Source organism: Puma concolor, chromosome D3 (genome assembly GCF_028749965.1).
Source record: "Puma concolor isolate L17-30 chromosome D3, mPumCon1.1.hap2, whole genome shotgun sequence".
Taxonomy (NCBI): domain Eukaryota; kingdom Metazoa; phylum Chordata; class Mammalia; order Carnivora; family Felidae; genus Puma; species Puma concolor.
In genome coordinates, this window is record NC_141678.1 from 11,807,742 (window position 1) to 11,823,999 (window position 16,258).

Here is a 16,258-nt window from a genome sequence, read left to right on the forward strand (position 1 = left end):
GAACTGCCTGGGAACAAGGAAAAGGACTGTGGCAGGAGGGGCCGAGAAGGAAACATGGGTTCATTATGTAACTTTTTAGACAGAGCTGAAATGTAATCTTTACAATATACAAGCACATGTGGCTGGAACACACATTTCAGCATCTGGGAGGGTCGCGCAGCGCCTTAGACATCTTCGGTTCTCAAGAGCTATTTGCTGGCCTGGCCACGCCTCAGTCCCATCTGTCAAAAAATAGGATTCCTCGTATCTTCCTGGGGCGTTGCTCTGGTAGCCAAGGAATGCATTTGAAGTCTGAAGGCATTACTTGCAGAAGCCCAATCCTCAGATAAGAGGAATTTCGGTAACAGCCCTAGCTCCTATGTTTAAGGGATCCCCACAGGATTCCTAGCCCCACATCCGGTTCTTAACCGAGCAATTTTCGAAGCCGTATTCTCACACCCCATTACCTTTCAGGGCTTAGCGCCGGCTCCGGGAAGGGAGGCCCGCTAGGATTTATGGGTACTGCAGGGGAGAAGGGCAGGCTTGGGACCAAATCCTTTGGAAGCACGGAGACCACGGGTGAGTTTCCTGTGAACGGCTAAGGGGCACGCCTGGCTCACTTGGGTCTCTGTCAGGCCCACCTCGGTGCCATCTGCCACCGTGTGTCCTGGCCAATTGTCTTTGGATGTGTAGCAGAGCCTGTTGACTCACTTTGGTCTGGACTTAGCTGTCCCCTTGCAAGCATTTCTTTCATTTACTCGTTGTGAATGGTGGTGGGGAGGTAGGGTGGAAATTAAGGGTGGGAGAGGGGCTCCCGTGGTTGGGAAAAGGAAAAAAAAAGTAGAAAGAGGAGGAGGAAGCTGAAATAGGGGTCAATTCAATGGCAGCTATTAGGCTGCCGAAGCAGATGATCTGGGTTGGCGAGCATCCTACTAAGTACAGGACTCTGGGCAGGAAGTTTGTTCCTAGAGCCTCCGTTTAACCACCTGTAAAATGGGGCCTCTCTGGCACAGCGACGTGGGGATAAAATGAGATATTTTTGGAAGGGCTTGGCCCAACCTCTGCCCACAGGGAGCGTTCATCACGTGCTGATTGCTATGCTGAAGCTGGGGGAGAGAAGGGGGTGATGGGGGGACATGGGGGGGGCAGGCAGGGGAGGGGGGAGTCCTAAGAAAAGAACCACGAGGACAAGAACCTTTTTTCCAGTATTTTACCAGTTCACTTAAAAATGACTTCTGGCGTGCCTGGGTGGAGCTCAGGGGGGTGCAGCGTTCTTTCCCCACAGTTAATTTAACCAGAACCCCATTAAAACGGACCAAGCTATCAATTTTTTTTCCCATCAAAGAAGTGCCACATTGAACATCTTTACACATTTGCAATTTGCGGGCTGTAGGATCACATCTGTAGGGGCAACATCTGGGGTGGGGGGAGGAGTCGCTGAGTCAAAGGACAGCGCTCTCCCGGTTTGGGCGGGTACATCAAACCCCCCCTCCCCGTATTGGCTGTAACCATCTATCTTCCCCCTGCTCGTGGCTTCTGGGATTTCCTGTCCCCCACGCCCTCGCCAGCACCGTGTGTTAATTACATATTTCCATCTTGACCCATCTTCTTAGTGGTGTCTGAGCTTTAAGAGAGCCAGGCAGTCACGACTGAAAGCAATAGGGCTCATCAGCCAGCTGCTTGGATCATTCCAGAAAGCCAGACATAAAGAGCATGTGCTCCGGGAAAATGAACTGTGAAGCGGCTACCAGTGTTTCTGTCCCTGAAGTCCCCTCGGTGATCTCCACACAGGAGCACCTGTTTCTCTGCTTCCAGAAGCCCCCAGCGTGGGTCCCCAGCCAGCCTCTCCCCGAAGGAGGCTATGATCACCCCAGTATCGCCACAGGGCCGGGAGATGTCAACATTTTCTCCCCGTCTGGTCCGCGCTGTAGGCTGAGTTTAAGGCCTGGGGAGGAAATGACCTCTTATTAATAAGGAAGCTTTGGAAAGGTAGATGGGGTAGAGGCTACTTACGGGGGCAGCGTGGTCAGATGTTAATATTCTCATCACTTAGCCAAAGGGGCCAGAGTGTGGACCCTCCTTGTCAAACCGAAGACGGGGACTGGCGGGAAGATGGATGTTGGTGGCTCTGAACAGCAAATTATGGAACATGACGCTTTTCATGCAGGTGTATTTATGGGATTTATATTTACCTAATAAATATAACAATGGATGAACAGCTGTTGAGAAGGGGGAGGCGTGGGCTGGGTGGTGGGGCTGGGAAATAGACATCTGTCATCCTGGAAGGGAGCTAGGTGGTCTGAGAAGGATTTTAACATCGGATGGGTTTTTTGCCTTCTTGAAATTCTCGCCAACCATTGGCAAGGCGGTCGCCTGGGCTCTCAGAACGGAGGTGGGAATCAAATGGGCCTCAGAGGGGGACAGAGCCTGGTATGCACAGGCAGGCAGTAGTAACACATAGGAGGGACAGCCGGTAGCCGGGTATGTCACCCGTCCCAATGGACAGTCCCACTGACTATGGAACATCTGAGCTCTTAGTAACCTTCCAGCCCCTCCGCCTCTCCAACACACCCAGTCCTGGAAGGGCTGGTGCTAACCCAACGCAGGACTTCTGGAAGGTTCTTAAAATGTTCTCCTCCCCTTTCTGGTTTTCTTCAGGCCAGTGTGACCCGCCGCAGTTGGTTTTCCGTAACCGAGAACGTTGACGTTCAATGGCAACACATCCTAGGCCAAGAAGTGGAGAGAGTCACAGTAGAAAGGAACAAGGGAGCGTGGAGGGATGCAAAATGGTGTAAATAAATAAGGGGAAAGACGCCCGCAAGAAGGGGGTTTTGAAATCCTGCAACTGTGAGGAGAAAAAGGAGAGAAAGAAGAAAGAAAATCGAACACGTAATGGGAAAGACGGGATCCAGGAGGGAGGGAAGGAAGGAAGGCAGGCAGGCAGGCAGGAGGCCAGCCCGGAGGGGGAGAAGGGAAAGGAAGCGAAGGTTAAGGGGAAAATTTTTTTGAAAGGGGGGAAAAGAAGAGATAAGACGGCGAAGGGAATGCAGAAGAAACCCAGGAAAAGCCAAATAATTTAAAATTAAGTCAGGAGAGCTTTGAACGGCGATGTTTCTGAAATTCTTTCCAACGCGCTCCGGCGACCCGCCAAGGCACACGCGTCTAAACTCTTCAATGAGCTTTCGCTCCGCTCGCGGCTGGGCACATAAAGGCATTTCCGACGAAAGCTAATTGGCGAGCTGCGGCTAAAAGGCCAGCGCGGCGGGGACGGCGGGAGGGCGACAGCGCCCCGGCTCCCGCGGTCCCGACTGCTGGTCGTCGAGCCTGGCGCGCCGGAGGCCGGGAGTCGGCCTGCTGCCTCTCTCTCCGGCCGGCCGGGGAGGCCACGCGGTGCGGGCCGGAGCCCGGGGGCCTGCGTGGCGGCCCTGTGTCCCCGCGCCCCGGGGTCCGGGCTCCCCGCGCCTGGGGGTGGAGCCGGCAAAAGCTCAGCGCGCAGAGGCGCGCGCGGCGCTGGCGCGGGTCCGCCGGGAACCCACAACCGCCTTTCTCCAGCGGGCGCGCTCAGGCCTCTTTACAACACAAACCTGTAATTTACACATTTTGATTCCGCCTGTAATTTCGCCCTCCGAGCTCCGGCGCCATAAAACTCGTGGGGCCTGGCAAAGGGACCCCCACCCCACCCCCGCAAGGCCCCAGCTCTCCCCGAAGGTCCCTGCGCTGCTTCCAAATAATCGCGTGGACGGCGGCCAAGAATAGCTGGAAAATAAACACAACTCCCCGGCCTCTGAGCGCAGGCCCTGGGTCTCCCTCCCGGCCCCACCTGGCTCGGGGGCTCGGGGGAGGCGCGGAGGCCGTGCCGAGAGCTCTGCGCTCCGAGCGCTGCCTGGAACCCCGGAACCGTATCTGGACCCACCGGCTGGCCTTTGTCCCGCCGTCTCTCCTAGCGGGAAAATTGTCTGGCTTCCGACCTCTGTCCGGAAAAAAAAAAAAAAAAAAACGAACAACGAAGAAAAAGACCCAACACGGACTCGAGGGAGAGTTTTCCCCTCTAAACTCCGAAACTTTCCCGATTAGACGGGAGATCTCAACCTCGTGCCCCTCGTTAACACCCCGAGGTCCGAGCGTGTGGGTGCGTGTCTAGGGCCGTGCGAAAGTGCGATGGCGGTGGTGCACCCTAATTTGCGTGTGTGCCATGAAGCGTACGCTCGCTGGCGCGTGCAGATAACTGGACGCGCAAAGACGATCCGGTCTGCGGACGGTTATGCGCAAATTAAGCGTGGCTCGGGATCTGCAAACAGCATATGCAAGCGATGATCGGTGTGCAAATAATGCCGACGTGCCAGCGACTTGGGGTGCAGCTAGTACCTCTCCGTGCATATGCTTCTGTGGGCAAGTTGTTCCGCGTGCAAGGGAGCTGGGGTTCGCGCCAATGATTTCCACCGCTGCACACGATCGTGCTGATGTGTGGTGCCTTTACAGAGCCAAAGAAAGGGCTCCAAAAAAATCGTTTCTGGGCGGTTAGGTAGACGTCGCATCGTCCGGACCGCCTAAGTCCTGAGAAGCAGCGCGTAAAAGAAAACCTGCCCTGCTTCCCACCGTGCCCTCTCCCTGCCGGCTCTGCCTTCTGGTGCGGAAGGGAAAGAAGAGAGGGTAGATGTTTGCAGGTCCTCCCTTTGCCTGCCCCAAACTTCCAGCTCCGCGGGGTCGACGCTCTCCAGAAGCGGCGCGCCTTTGCACTCGCCCCGCGCTGCGCCGTCACGAGTTTCCTCGGACGCACGGTCTCCTAGGTGTCCGCGGGTTAACTGGCTGCCGCCACGGAGTCGCCGGAGCCTGCCTGGGCTTTCTAGTGCCCGGGAGCCTCCTAAAACCTTCCCCGGGCCGGGTGCAACCCGCCCGGGGCAGCGCCACCGGGAGAAAGCGAAAGTCCTCGCGTTTTGCCAGCGGCTCGTGCGCGCTGCGAAACCCCAGTCGGCAACCACTGGGGAAACAGTGGGTTAGCAAGCCCCTGTGTCCCCCACGGGCACTGCAGTGGCGAAGCACGTCCCGGCTAAGGCAGTCAGTCCCTCCCAGTGCGCACACGTGTGCCCAGAATTATAATACAATATAACACATCGTAATATCGGATATTATACCGCGTTTACCTTCCATTAGGATGTGTATATTGTGTTAGGCTGTGCTTATGTGTTTGTTACGACGTGCTGTGATATTGTATCTTTCAATCTCACTACCATGTGCCGCGCACCTACAGGCTTATTTGATCCCCACGAAGACCCCGGAGGCCAGACTCCTTTCTCCCTCTGCGCCCTAGAGGTACAGAGAGGGAAAACATTTGCCCAGCGTTACCCAGCTAGAAAGGGGGCAGGGCTTGGATTGGAACCCAGAGCCTGAAAACTCGCAGTAGGGGTGAGAAGGGGACATCTACCCACACCGCTGCCCGGGAAGGTATCCTACATGCACACTGCCCTTTCTGGACTAGACCCATGATGCATGGATGTACATGTATTGCATTAGCACCCCGTGGCTGCCTGCGCTCCACAACCCTCTGGCTGAGAACTCCTGCCGAGGTGCCTCTCTTCTCCTAACCACCCTATGAGGGAAGGATTGTTATCATCACGGTTCACAGAGGAGGAGGGGGGGGGGGTTCAGAGAGGTTAGATAATTTGCCCAATGCCACTGGGCAAGTGAGGGGAGAGTTTCAGCTCAGGCATTCGGACTCCAGAACGATTCTGATTTTGATAACGACATTCCCAACCCCCCTCCCTCCCCAGGCATCCCCGTTTAATCGGAGTCCAAAGGTAGGTGGGGGACCAATGGTAGAGAACAGGTTTTAGTGAGAGGATTGTTCGAGGTAATAAAAACTCTGGATGTCCTCTCCAAGAGGAAGGAGGTCTATGAGCTAAGGAAAGTTTTGGGGAACGTGCGTGGGGTCCAGGACCTTGCCGGTGACTCAGGTACAGTTCCACAGTCGTCCTTGGGAGACCAAAGAGCAGAGGATGAGTCCTTCACAAATCCTAACCTCCTTTTTGCACGAAGTTGCAGGGGCCCTCACGGGAATACAGCCACAGGACCCCGATTCATCCCCTCCCTCCAACTGCAACAGCCAAGGGGTCACTGCGCCCTCCAGAATGTCCCCCAAGACCAGAGGGCAATAGCCAGGCCAGGTCTCCCAGCAGCTCCTGGAGGAGGGGACTTTTCCACCTCGCTTTTCAGACTTTTCTGCTTCCAGGCGGAGCTCTATACCCCGGGAAATGAAAGCCAGGGAAAGAATCCAGACCCAGCCCGCCTGGATTAATCCAACCCCCGGCCCCTCCGCCGCCGGGCTTTCTTTCCAAACACGCTGATACCCAAATTGCTGGGGAAGCTTTGTCACCGGCGTTTGGACGTGTAGCCTGAACCCCCACCCTCGGGCTCTGCCAGAACCCCCACCCACGAGACGCCAGAGGGACCCTCTCCCCTGGAGCGGCCCTACAGGAAACGCGAGGGTCAGAAATTGGCGTCCGGGCACAGAGCGGTATCCGCTAGAGGGTGAGATCTGACGGGCATTTCCGAAGCTGAAAAAGTCAACAGGATTGTCCCCAACCCAGGCCAGCGGACCATCCCGGCTGTCCCCTGCCCCCGCTGGGTTTGAGGGGTGTGCAGCTGCTAAGTGCAGGGAGAGGGCTGTTCAAACCGAACACACAAATACAGGATTTTTTGTTTCATCGTGTTGTGTTTGCCTTTCGAGATAAAACGCGTATCTACACTTTCCTGGAGAATATGCGGATGGAAAAAACCTGGAAAATGATCCAGAAATTTGGGGCTTAGCTTCCCCTCTCCCATGTATACTTAATTATCTGGATCTCTGGCGGGGGGGGGGGGGGGGAGTTTAGAGATCGAGCATCTGGATGATTGGAAGAAGTGCTTTAATTTTCTATTTCTGTGGGTATGTAGGCGAGTAGGAGGGATGTGTGTGCCTCCAGGTGGGAAACCTGGGGATGAATTTGAGGCTCTTCCTTAGGCTATGAAAGTGAAAACATCTCCTCCAAGAGGAGGCCAAGGTGACAGTCCCCCGCACCACCTGCATCACCAAACCCCATTCTTCTCCCTCCATCCCAAGCCCGGGGGCATGGGGACATTTGGCAAAGGAAAAACCACCAGAAGTATCTGGAAATTTCAGGAGAGGGTATATCCTTCAGAGTCAAGGCTGGAGGGTGGAACATTTCACCCTTGCTAATACAACCCGGACAGTTGTCCCCTTTGGAGCAGATTTGGGCCGGCTGGCAAATTCAGGAAATTTTGAACGATTCCATATAACGTCGGGAGAATGTGACAATTCCACTCGGATAAGGCGAGCGACATCTGATGGGGGGGGGGGATTTATAACAAGGTGGAATTTTTGGTAAAAAGTCTAGCGGAGTTTTTCCGTTTTGTTTTATTTGAAGATGCGCGCTGGGGCTGGAATTTCTACCTCGGCCACGGCCACACTCGCCAGGCACCGAGAGCAGCATCGCCCCGGTGGCACGGCCCCTGCCCCTGCCCCCGCCGCCGCCCCCAAGCAAATCCCTGGCTGTCGGCGCGGGGGCGGGGGGACAGCCGGCGTGGGGGCCACTCAGAGCGGAGGGTCGCCGGGTGCGCTCACAGCAGATTTCCCCGCGCAGACCCAGAAAAGATGACCTAAGAGGCGCTGCCCGGCTGAAACGCGCCTAAATAAAGGGTCCGCCGGCAGCGTGGGCCAGAGGGATTGCCTCACACTCCGGAATCAGGTCCAGACACGTTTGGAAATGTTTCGCTGGCCGCCCGCCCCGCAAGGGCGACAGCCGCAGCCGGCGGCCGCGTCGCCGGTCCTAGGCTGACGCTGAGCGGCGGCCACTGTGGCGTCCTCCGTGGTTGCCCTCCCCTTTTTTTTTTTTTTTTTACCCTCGTCCATCGCATTTGTGTGCCCCCCCTGGGGGCAGGGGTCCGTCTGCAACGCCCCAGCTGTGACCAGAAAGGCGTTAAGGGATCGCGCAGGCAAGAGGTTCGCACCAGAACGAGGCGCTGTTAGTTTCAGCCTCGGCCTCTCCCAGTGATGGGCGGGCTGCACGGGGCAGAGGACCGTCCTGGTCACCGCTGGGTCCCCAGGGCCCAGAACGGAGCCTGACAACAACGGAGTATTTATCGAACCAATGCACGGATCCAGAAATCGGGATTTCAATCTTCACTGTATCCTTATCCCCTCTGGGACACTGAATGTCTCTCTGTGGCCTGCGTCCCCTCTGTAGAGGAACAGGGCCGTCTTGTGGCCCCTGCTAGGCTCTCACAACTCGGTCATAATAAGTGATAACCATAAAAACATCTGGAACTCATGGACCACCTATGCTTTTCATCAAGCTTTATATTCTTCTACTCGACCAACAATCGGTAGGTGCCGTTATATCCCCATTTTACAGATGAGCAACCAGGCGCACCACGACGCTAATTAACTCAACCACCCGGTTCACACGGGGATGAACAGTCATCCTGACTGTGTGATGCCACATCTAGGGTACAATGAGCGCTCGGCCTGGGGCTCCCCATTTCTCCAGACTTTTAAGACAACTCTACGCGTGTCCTCCCAAGCCCGGGGAGTCCAGCCAGCCTAAACCCAAGCCCAGACGTTTGAAGGAGGCTGTAACCAGCTCTAAACTTACACATCAGGGCGGGGACCCCTGACGTCTTGGGCCAGTGTGTTCGCGAGCCCTAACTCTCGGGGCAGAAGAAAAGGGCTTTCTGCCATCTTCCCCAAGGCCGCGCATAATTCCTGCCTAAGGCTTGGAATTTCTAAAGCCCCGAAGAGCCTAGAGAGCAACGAAAAGGGCTATGAGAAAGGTCACCCAGAGGCAGATGTGACCCATCTAAGCCCCTGCGCCTTCGCCTTCGCGCCGTGCGCCCCACCCGCGTCTTTACACACTGGCGCAATTGCGCCGGGAGGCGTTGGCTCAAACCAAGATCCTGCCCGCTGGGCTCCAGTCCCGCCAGGCTTCGGCCCCTGCACGCTAGTCAACGTAATGAATGGAGAGAGAAAAGAAGGAGTGGGGAGGGAGGGGACACTGTGACGGGGGGGGGGGGGGGGGTGAAATATCTTGGAAATAATACACCGAGAGAAGGAAATATGGACAACAGTTTATCAGCGCCCCCGCCCCCATTGCCCGCATGTTTAAAACCCCTAAGTAATTTTAGATTGTGTCTTCAGTTAATATATCTCTCTCCCTTTCCCGCGGGCTGACAGGGAAGCGTCGTTGCTGCAAGATGTCTGCAGAAAAAGGGTCTTTAAGAGTTTCCACATTGTTTAGCTACACAAATGTGTTTGTGGTTCCCGAGGTCCTCCCCCTCCCCCACCCGCCTCCGAATCTCATTTCACTTTATGACTCCAATTGTTTGAGGATGCCCGCGCCACATAAATCCTGCTTCGAGATTAATCTCTCTGCTCGCTCGCTCGCGCGGGGCGCAGTGGTTTGTTTTTTTTGTTTTTTTTTTGTTTTTTTTTTTTGAGTTCTTTAAAAGAGGGCGCCGGGCGGAGATTTATTAACAAGGAAAAATAGTTTATTTTTATAGTCGACCTCGGAAAAGTGGGGGTGGGAGTGGGCCGGGGAAGGGGAGTCGTTCAGATGGATAAACAATGAGGCCGAAGGGGCTGGGGCGTTAAGGACCATTTCAGCGGAGCCTGGGCTGGAGACTTGAACTTTTCTCCCGGCTACCCCGCAGCCCGGCTGCGGATGCGAGGCCACGCCAATGATGGCGGAGGTGTGGGCAAGAGAATCGCCCACTCTCCTGGGGACAAGCCTCTTAGGGGATGTGGTACCCCCGGGACGTTCCCCAAACCAGCCTCTGCCCGGGTTTTGGATCTTCCCTTCCAAGGGAAGTGACTTTCATGTGATTGCTGTGGATGGCCCTCCAGGGCCTGCAGAGCACTGGATGCTGTTTGCAAAACTGGGGACGCTGGTGAATTTTTGTGGAGAAAAGCCATCGTTTTCGTCAGCTTCTCCGAGGACACCTTGTCATCTAAAAGGCCAAAACCCCACTAACTTAGCAAAGAGCCAAGCGAGGCCCTTTACCTTCCCACGTTGGTAGGTCCACACTCCATACGTGTTTGTCCTTCAGACCGGCTCAGCGTGTGTCACTAAAGGGTAACCACCACCTTAACCTAGGGCATTTTGGAGGTTGCCTCGGGCCCCGTTTTGGACTCATGATATTTGGGAATTCTCACCAGCGTTAGATTCAGAGCCCAGGGACCCGAGCTTTGCCCTCGGCCTCTAACTGGCTGTCTCGGCCTCTGGGCCTCAGTTTCCCCTGAAGCTTTTGGAAGGAACCTTTTTGAGATGTGTACGTGCTAACGTGCTGTCTTGCACAGTCAACCACCTCGAGGTAGATGTCGGAGAAGAACACACAACCCAGAACGTTCCACCCTGCACCAAGGATAAGGCCCCCCGAGGACCTGGTGGGGAAGAGGGCTTGGTAGCCTTTGGGGCAATGCAGATCTTACGGAGACGATGATAACAAGAAGGCTCTTCTCTGCACCAAAGAAGGGAAAACGCACTTCAATAGTCGATTTTGCATATAATTTTCCGGAGTCCCTGCTGCATAGGTGGAGGCCCCCTGCTTAAAGTGAGGAGATGGGGCGTAAACCCTGACCGGTGTCTGAGAAAGGGGCTAGGACCACCAGAGCTGACTAGTTCGAGACCCGCTAGGCGCTCCCGGGTGAGCGGAGCAGGGGGAGAGGGTGACCGGAGGAGGCTCCTCCTTTGATTCGCACACCCGGGCGCACCCGGAGACCGGCCGGCACCGGCACCGAGGCGTCTGTCTGTCTGCGCGTCTGCCCGCGGGTCCCGGCTGTCCCAGTGAGCTGTAAGAGCGCTGGGAGCGCGGCTGGACCAGCTCGAGGGCGCGCCCTGGAGAGGCCCCGCTGGGGGGGGGGGGGGGGGCAGGATCTGGCCGCGATCTCCCAGGGCCCAGTGAGCATCTCGCTGGGGGCCCTGCAGTGAAAGGCCCTGGAAACACTCTTGGCTTGAGCTCTGCAACCCGGTCTGCAGGTCACTGCCTCGGGTGCTCTTCCTCCCAAACGTCTTTCCCTGGGACCGGGGACACCTGCTCAGGGCAGACGCAGGCCATGCTTCAACCTGTTTGATCCCACGCGGGTCCCCTTCCAGGGGAAACGCACATCCCAGTCGGCTGGGCTGCTGGTTGACTCTCTCTAGACGGTGCCAGAACTTTCTCATAATAGACCACCCAAAATAAGGCTCTATTTTAAAACGATCTTTCAAATTATCACCTTACTGAAGCCCGACAGCCCGCCGAGTTGTTATTAGGATTCGTCCCTGCAAGATGAGGAGGCTGGGCCCAGAGATGTTAAGCTACTGGCCCAAGAGTGCACAGTAAAACCTGGAAAGCTTGGAGTCAAACTCAGGGCTTCGGGCTCCAAATCCCCCTCATGTTCTAACGTACTACAACGACCTTCTGACTACGGGCCCTCAAGCCCAACACGCTCGTTCCCCCTCCCAATACGCCCCAGTATGCATGCTGGCGTCTCAGAGGAACGGAGGGCACCCACGCGTGGCCGGAGGCCGGGAGTGTCGAGCCCCGCTGTGGGAAGGTGACAAGGCGCATCAGGGGTCAGACACACCTCTCGCAGGCGCACCCCGTCACCGACAACTTGGGGTGCGCCCCACCGCATCCCTGCCCTGAAGCCCTGACCCCTGCCTTCCCTGCTTTCCTCCCCTCCCCCCCCCCCGCCCCTCCCCACTCCTCTGGTTCTTATAAAATACCAGCCTTCGCCAGGCCCGTAGGGAACATCGCTCCCCACCCACCTGCCGCCTTACCTGGTCGCGCAGGGACGCAGGCCTGCACCGGGAGCCTAAGCGCGGGCTTGCGCGCACCCTGGCGCAAACCTCTCCATCAGGCATCCACTGGCCTTGAGCCGCGTTTCCGGTTGTAGCGCTGGGCGCTCCCCCCCCCCCCCACCCCGAGTGCGCCCGATAAGCTATCACCCGGGCCGGGCCCCGGAGGGGCGGTGAGCGGCCAGCCGGGGCACCTCTGGCCGGCTCCCGGCTCCGGGGGCCCGGCTGCCTGCCAGCAGCACTCAGGACAGCAGCGAGATGCCTGCCGAGGTGTTTCTGGTTACAATCACCTCACACACAGGCCTGCATTCCGCCCCCCGCCCCCCCCCCCCTTCCCCATCCTTACCATTATGTCTGAAATCACACCTTCTCCGGGCCTGGGGAAGCTTGGCCGGGCTGGGGGCCTCGAGTGCCTTGAGCGCCCCGCCCGGAGTTGTTAATCCGCAGAACTCCAGCAGGTCCGTAAAAAGGAATCTTTTGGTGGTCGGAAAATCAACATCGAGTGGGCATATCGCCTGTGTCTACGCACCGGGAGTTTCCCACCCGTTTATCCACGGTCGCCGTGCGTTCCTGATGCTTTTCTGGGAGGGCCGAGGCGAACCGTTTAATGGATTGGTTTGTTTTCTCTTTCGGATAACGGAGGGCTTAAGAGATACGCAAAGATTCTCAGGAGAAGGCTAATCTTGGCTCTTACGTGGTCTGAAAAATTAATCATCATCCTCACCGAGAAGCTGGCCTTGATTTCAGTACTAGCTTTTTTTTAGCGTGGCTAGCATTTATGGTGTGCTTTTGTGCTCGAATCCCTCAGAAAGGCCTGTGAGGTGGGAACCGCTCTCGTCGTGGTGCCCGTGGATAGCTGGAGGTGTGAAGAGGTGAGGCGGCATCCCCGAGTCACACGGCCGTAGGAGAACCAGCCCCAGACGGCCTTCCAGCTACCACAGCCAGGCGCACAGTAGGTCTGGGATAAAAAGTGTGGGAAGCCTGAACGTTGGCGATGGAAGGCAGAGATGCCCTCACTGCTCTGTCTGGGGGAGCCGTCTGCCACCTAAAAGACCTGCAGTCAGACCACCCCCCCCCACCCCAGAGGCCCCATAACATTTCTCCCCCCAGCCCTCTGAGCTATTCAGGCCGGAAAAGAATTCCAGAAGGAACGGCCCTCCCTCCCTCGCCTTGTCCGGGCAGGGCGGCTCAGGAGTCCTGCCTGACCCGCTCCGGGTAGGAGAAAGCCTGGTGCTTTCCCACGCTTTGGTAACAAACTGCGGCCAGACCATTCGGGGGGTCCTGCTAGCCGCGTGTCCCAGGGGTGAACGCTTAGATCCCGGCCACCCCGCTCCAGGCTGGGTCTGGTTCCTGCGTGGTCAGGCCTAGGGGCTGGGGCCTGAGCCAGGCCTCCGGGGTCACTCGAGGCTCTGCTGAGCCTCCCCCCATCTGGAGAACAGGGCCGCCCCAGACCCACAGAGCCATTAACCTCACCCATCCTCTGCTTACCGGTTTCCTTAAAATAAATGTGACAAACGTGAGCCTAATGATCTGCGGAGGAAGACGTATATGCTTCAGGCCCTTAACACATGGCTCCTTCCCTCCCCCGCGGACGACGCGGCCCTACTTCAAAGAACGGCCAGTTGGTGATATTGGAGAGGCTCCCTGACTTTCCGGAGACAGACAAACCATCAGCCAGGTTCTTTGGGGGCCGGATAACAGCCGGAGACACTAACACTAAGGATAATGATGATGATGATGGTGATGGCGAACGTTTATTGGCTACATGCGCCGCACAGCGCTAAGAGTTTGGCGCACTGACTCATCCTGCTGTTCCTTGCAGCAACTCCCGCCGGGCGGTCAGTACAATCGCCCCATTTCACAGCCAAGGACTACCGAGGTCACGTACCCCATATCCTCGCAGCTAGTGGGCAGGGCAGGATTTGGACCAGATCCCCCAGGCTTTTAAAATAATAACCAGGATAACAATAATAACACTAAATGGATTTTTATTTTGTTTTTTTAAGGTTATTGATCCGGAGAGAGAGAAAGAGCGTAAGCAGGGGAGGGGCAGAGAGTGAGGGAGAGAGGGAGAGAGAGAATCCCAAGCAGGCCCCGCACCACCAGCACAGAGCCCCATGTGGGGCTCGAACCCACGAACGTTGAGATCATGACCTGAGCCGAGATCAAGAGTTGGGTGCTTCACCGACTGCACCCCCCAGGCACCCCCGTAATTGGGTTTTAAGAGATAAATGCACGTGAGGCAAAAATCAACGACCAAGACTCCCGTTCCCAGCTGCTGACACCCACGTCTGTGTTTTTGCCTCTTTCTATTCTGCCTCCTTTTTGTAAACTGCGAATGGACCTCGCAGTATAAACTGTTGTTCCTTTGTATTTTTATTATCTGGTTAACTTGAGGGTGCGTTTTTTGTTTTTTGGTTTTTTTTAAAGTAGGGGCTTCCGATCGCTAATCGCTGCACATCAAAGGAGAATGTTCCAAACAAGCAGACGGAAAAGGGCACTGGTGGGGCTGGTTTCCTGGGGGGACAGAGCAGGGTCAAGTTCTGCTCAGGGTCATTTCAGCTGCTTAGGGACAGAAATGGAGGGAGGGAGAGAGGAGGAGAGAGGGAGGGAGACAATGGAGAGACCGGAGGGAGGTTCTGGAACGCTCTGACATCTCTGACATTCCAGTGGGAGATAGCAGATGTCCCAGGAACAAAATATGCTCATCCGCTCTTGGCACGGGGGTGTCACTGGACTAGCATCTCAGAGCGGGAGATTTTCAAAGCCTTAAATGGTCTCTGAGAGACAGGGCAGAGCCATATCCACTGTCTGTTTTGGGTGGAGGGACTAAGGGCCCTCAGACCAGCAGGGCGACAGGCGCGGGGGGGGGGGGGGGGGGGGGGGGGATAAGGCTTGCCTATTTGGGTCTGGCTTCCCATGTGACCTTCCCGCCTGGGAACAGGCAAGTTTAAGGCGTCCTCAGCATGTTCATTCCATTCCTCCCACCCATCCCCAGCACGCTCACCACCTCCTTTTTTTTTTTTTTTTTTTTTTTATAAATCCCCCTTGTCTGCATTTTGGCTCAAATCGCCCGTGCAAAGCTATTTTCCCAAACGGTGTTTGTGTTTTCATTCTTCCGGGTGTATAAACACAGAGCATCTTCCTGACAAACCCGTGCAGCCCCAGCTGCCCGCCTCCAGGCTGTCCCCCAGGCGGCAGGCGGGCAGGAAGGGCCGGTGCCTTCCTGGAACCCATTCGGAGAAGCTGGAGTGGCCAGAATACAAGGCAAAGGGTGACACCGTGGTGAAGAGTTGCTGGACCCTCAGTATCTGTAAATTTGTTTTTTGTTTTTTTTTTTTTAATTTTTTTTTCAACGTTTTTATTTATTTTTGGGACAGAGAGAGACAGAGCATGAACGGGGGAGGGGCAGAGAGAGAGGGAGACACAGAATCGGAAACAGGCTCCAGGCTCCGAGCCATCAGCCCAGAGCCTGACGCGGGGCTCGAACTCACGGACCGCGAGATCGTGACCTGGCTGAAGTCGGACGCTTAACCGACTGCGCCACCCAGGCGCCCCTGTAAATTTGTTTTTTAATGTTTATTTTTGAAGGAGAGAGAGACAGAGCGTGAGTGGGGGAGGGGCGGAGAGAGGCAGACACAGAATCCGAAGCGGGCTCCAGGCTCCGAGCTGTCAGCACAGAGCCCAAGGGGGGGCTCGAACCCACGAACCACGAGATCGTGACCTGAGCCGAAGTCGGACACTCAACCGACTGAGCCACCACCCGGGTGCCCCGTCCCTTTAGTAATGAGCTGTGGTTTTGTCTGCCCATCCCTGTCTCCTGCCCCACAGTTTGCAGCTTGCTAGTCAAGCATAGTGACATCCTGGGGGCGCCTGGGTGGCTCAGTTGGTTGAGCATCTGACTCGGGACTTCGGCTCAGGTCATGATCCCAGGGTTGTGAGATCGAGCCCTGCATCGGGCTCTGTGCACTTAGCGTGGAACCTGCTTAAGATTCTCTCTCCCTCTCTCTCTCTCTGCCCCTGCACCCCACTCATGCTCTCTCTCTCTCTCTAAAAGAAAAAAGAAAAAAAAATAGTGATGTCCCCTTTTTCCTGGCCTTCTTCTGCCTCTTCTACCGCCTCTTATTCATACTGTCTCTTTCTCTGCCCCTGTGTGATCCTTTCTCCCTCCTTCCTTCCCTCCTCCCTCCCTTCCTACCTTCCTGCCTTCACCTACCTGCCATCCTGTCTTCCCTGTCCAGCCATCCCCTTTCTCATTCCCTCTTTCCTTCCGTCCTCGGAGCTCCCTTTTTGGGGGAGGGAGAATTATAATGAGAGATGCATGCCAAGCTTCTGGGGCCTTCCAACTCAGGGGCTTTGGGGAGCTGATCCTAACTGAAACAGTGAGTCTCTTTCACCATTTGAGGGGGACTGTAAATTGAAACAGCCCTACTGGAGGGGCGTGGGCA

At 56.2% G+C, this 16,258-nt stretch overlaps 1 protein-coding gene across 1 annotated transcript in view; it reads right to left on the reverse strand.

Moving 5' to 3' along the window:
- Positions 1-11,868, reverse strand: part of TBX5 (T-box transcription factor 5) — an 86,088-nt gene extending 74,220 nt beyond the window's left edge. The window contains exon 1 of the mRNA XM_086681770.1: positions 11,793-11,868. The gene's annotated coding sequence lies outside the window, so the exon portion shown is untranslated. The remainder of the gene's footprint in view (positions 1-11,792) is intronic.
- Positions 11,869-16,258: the final 4,390 nt, after the last annotated feature.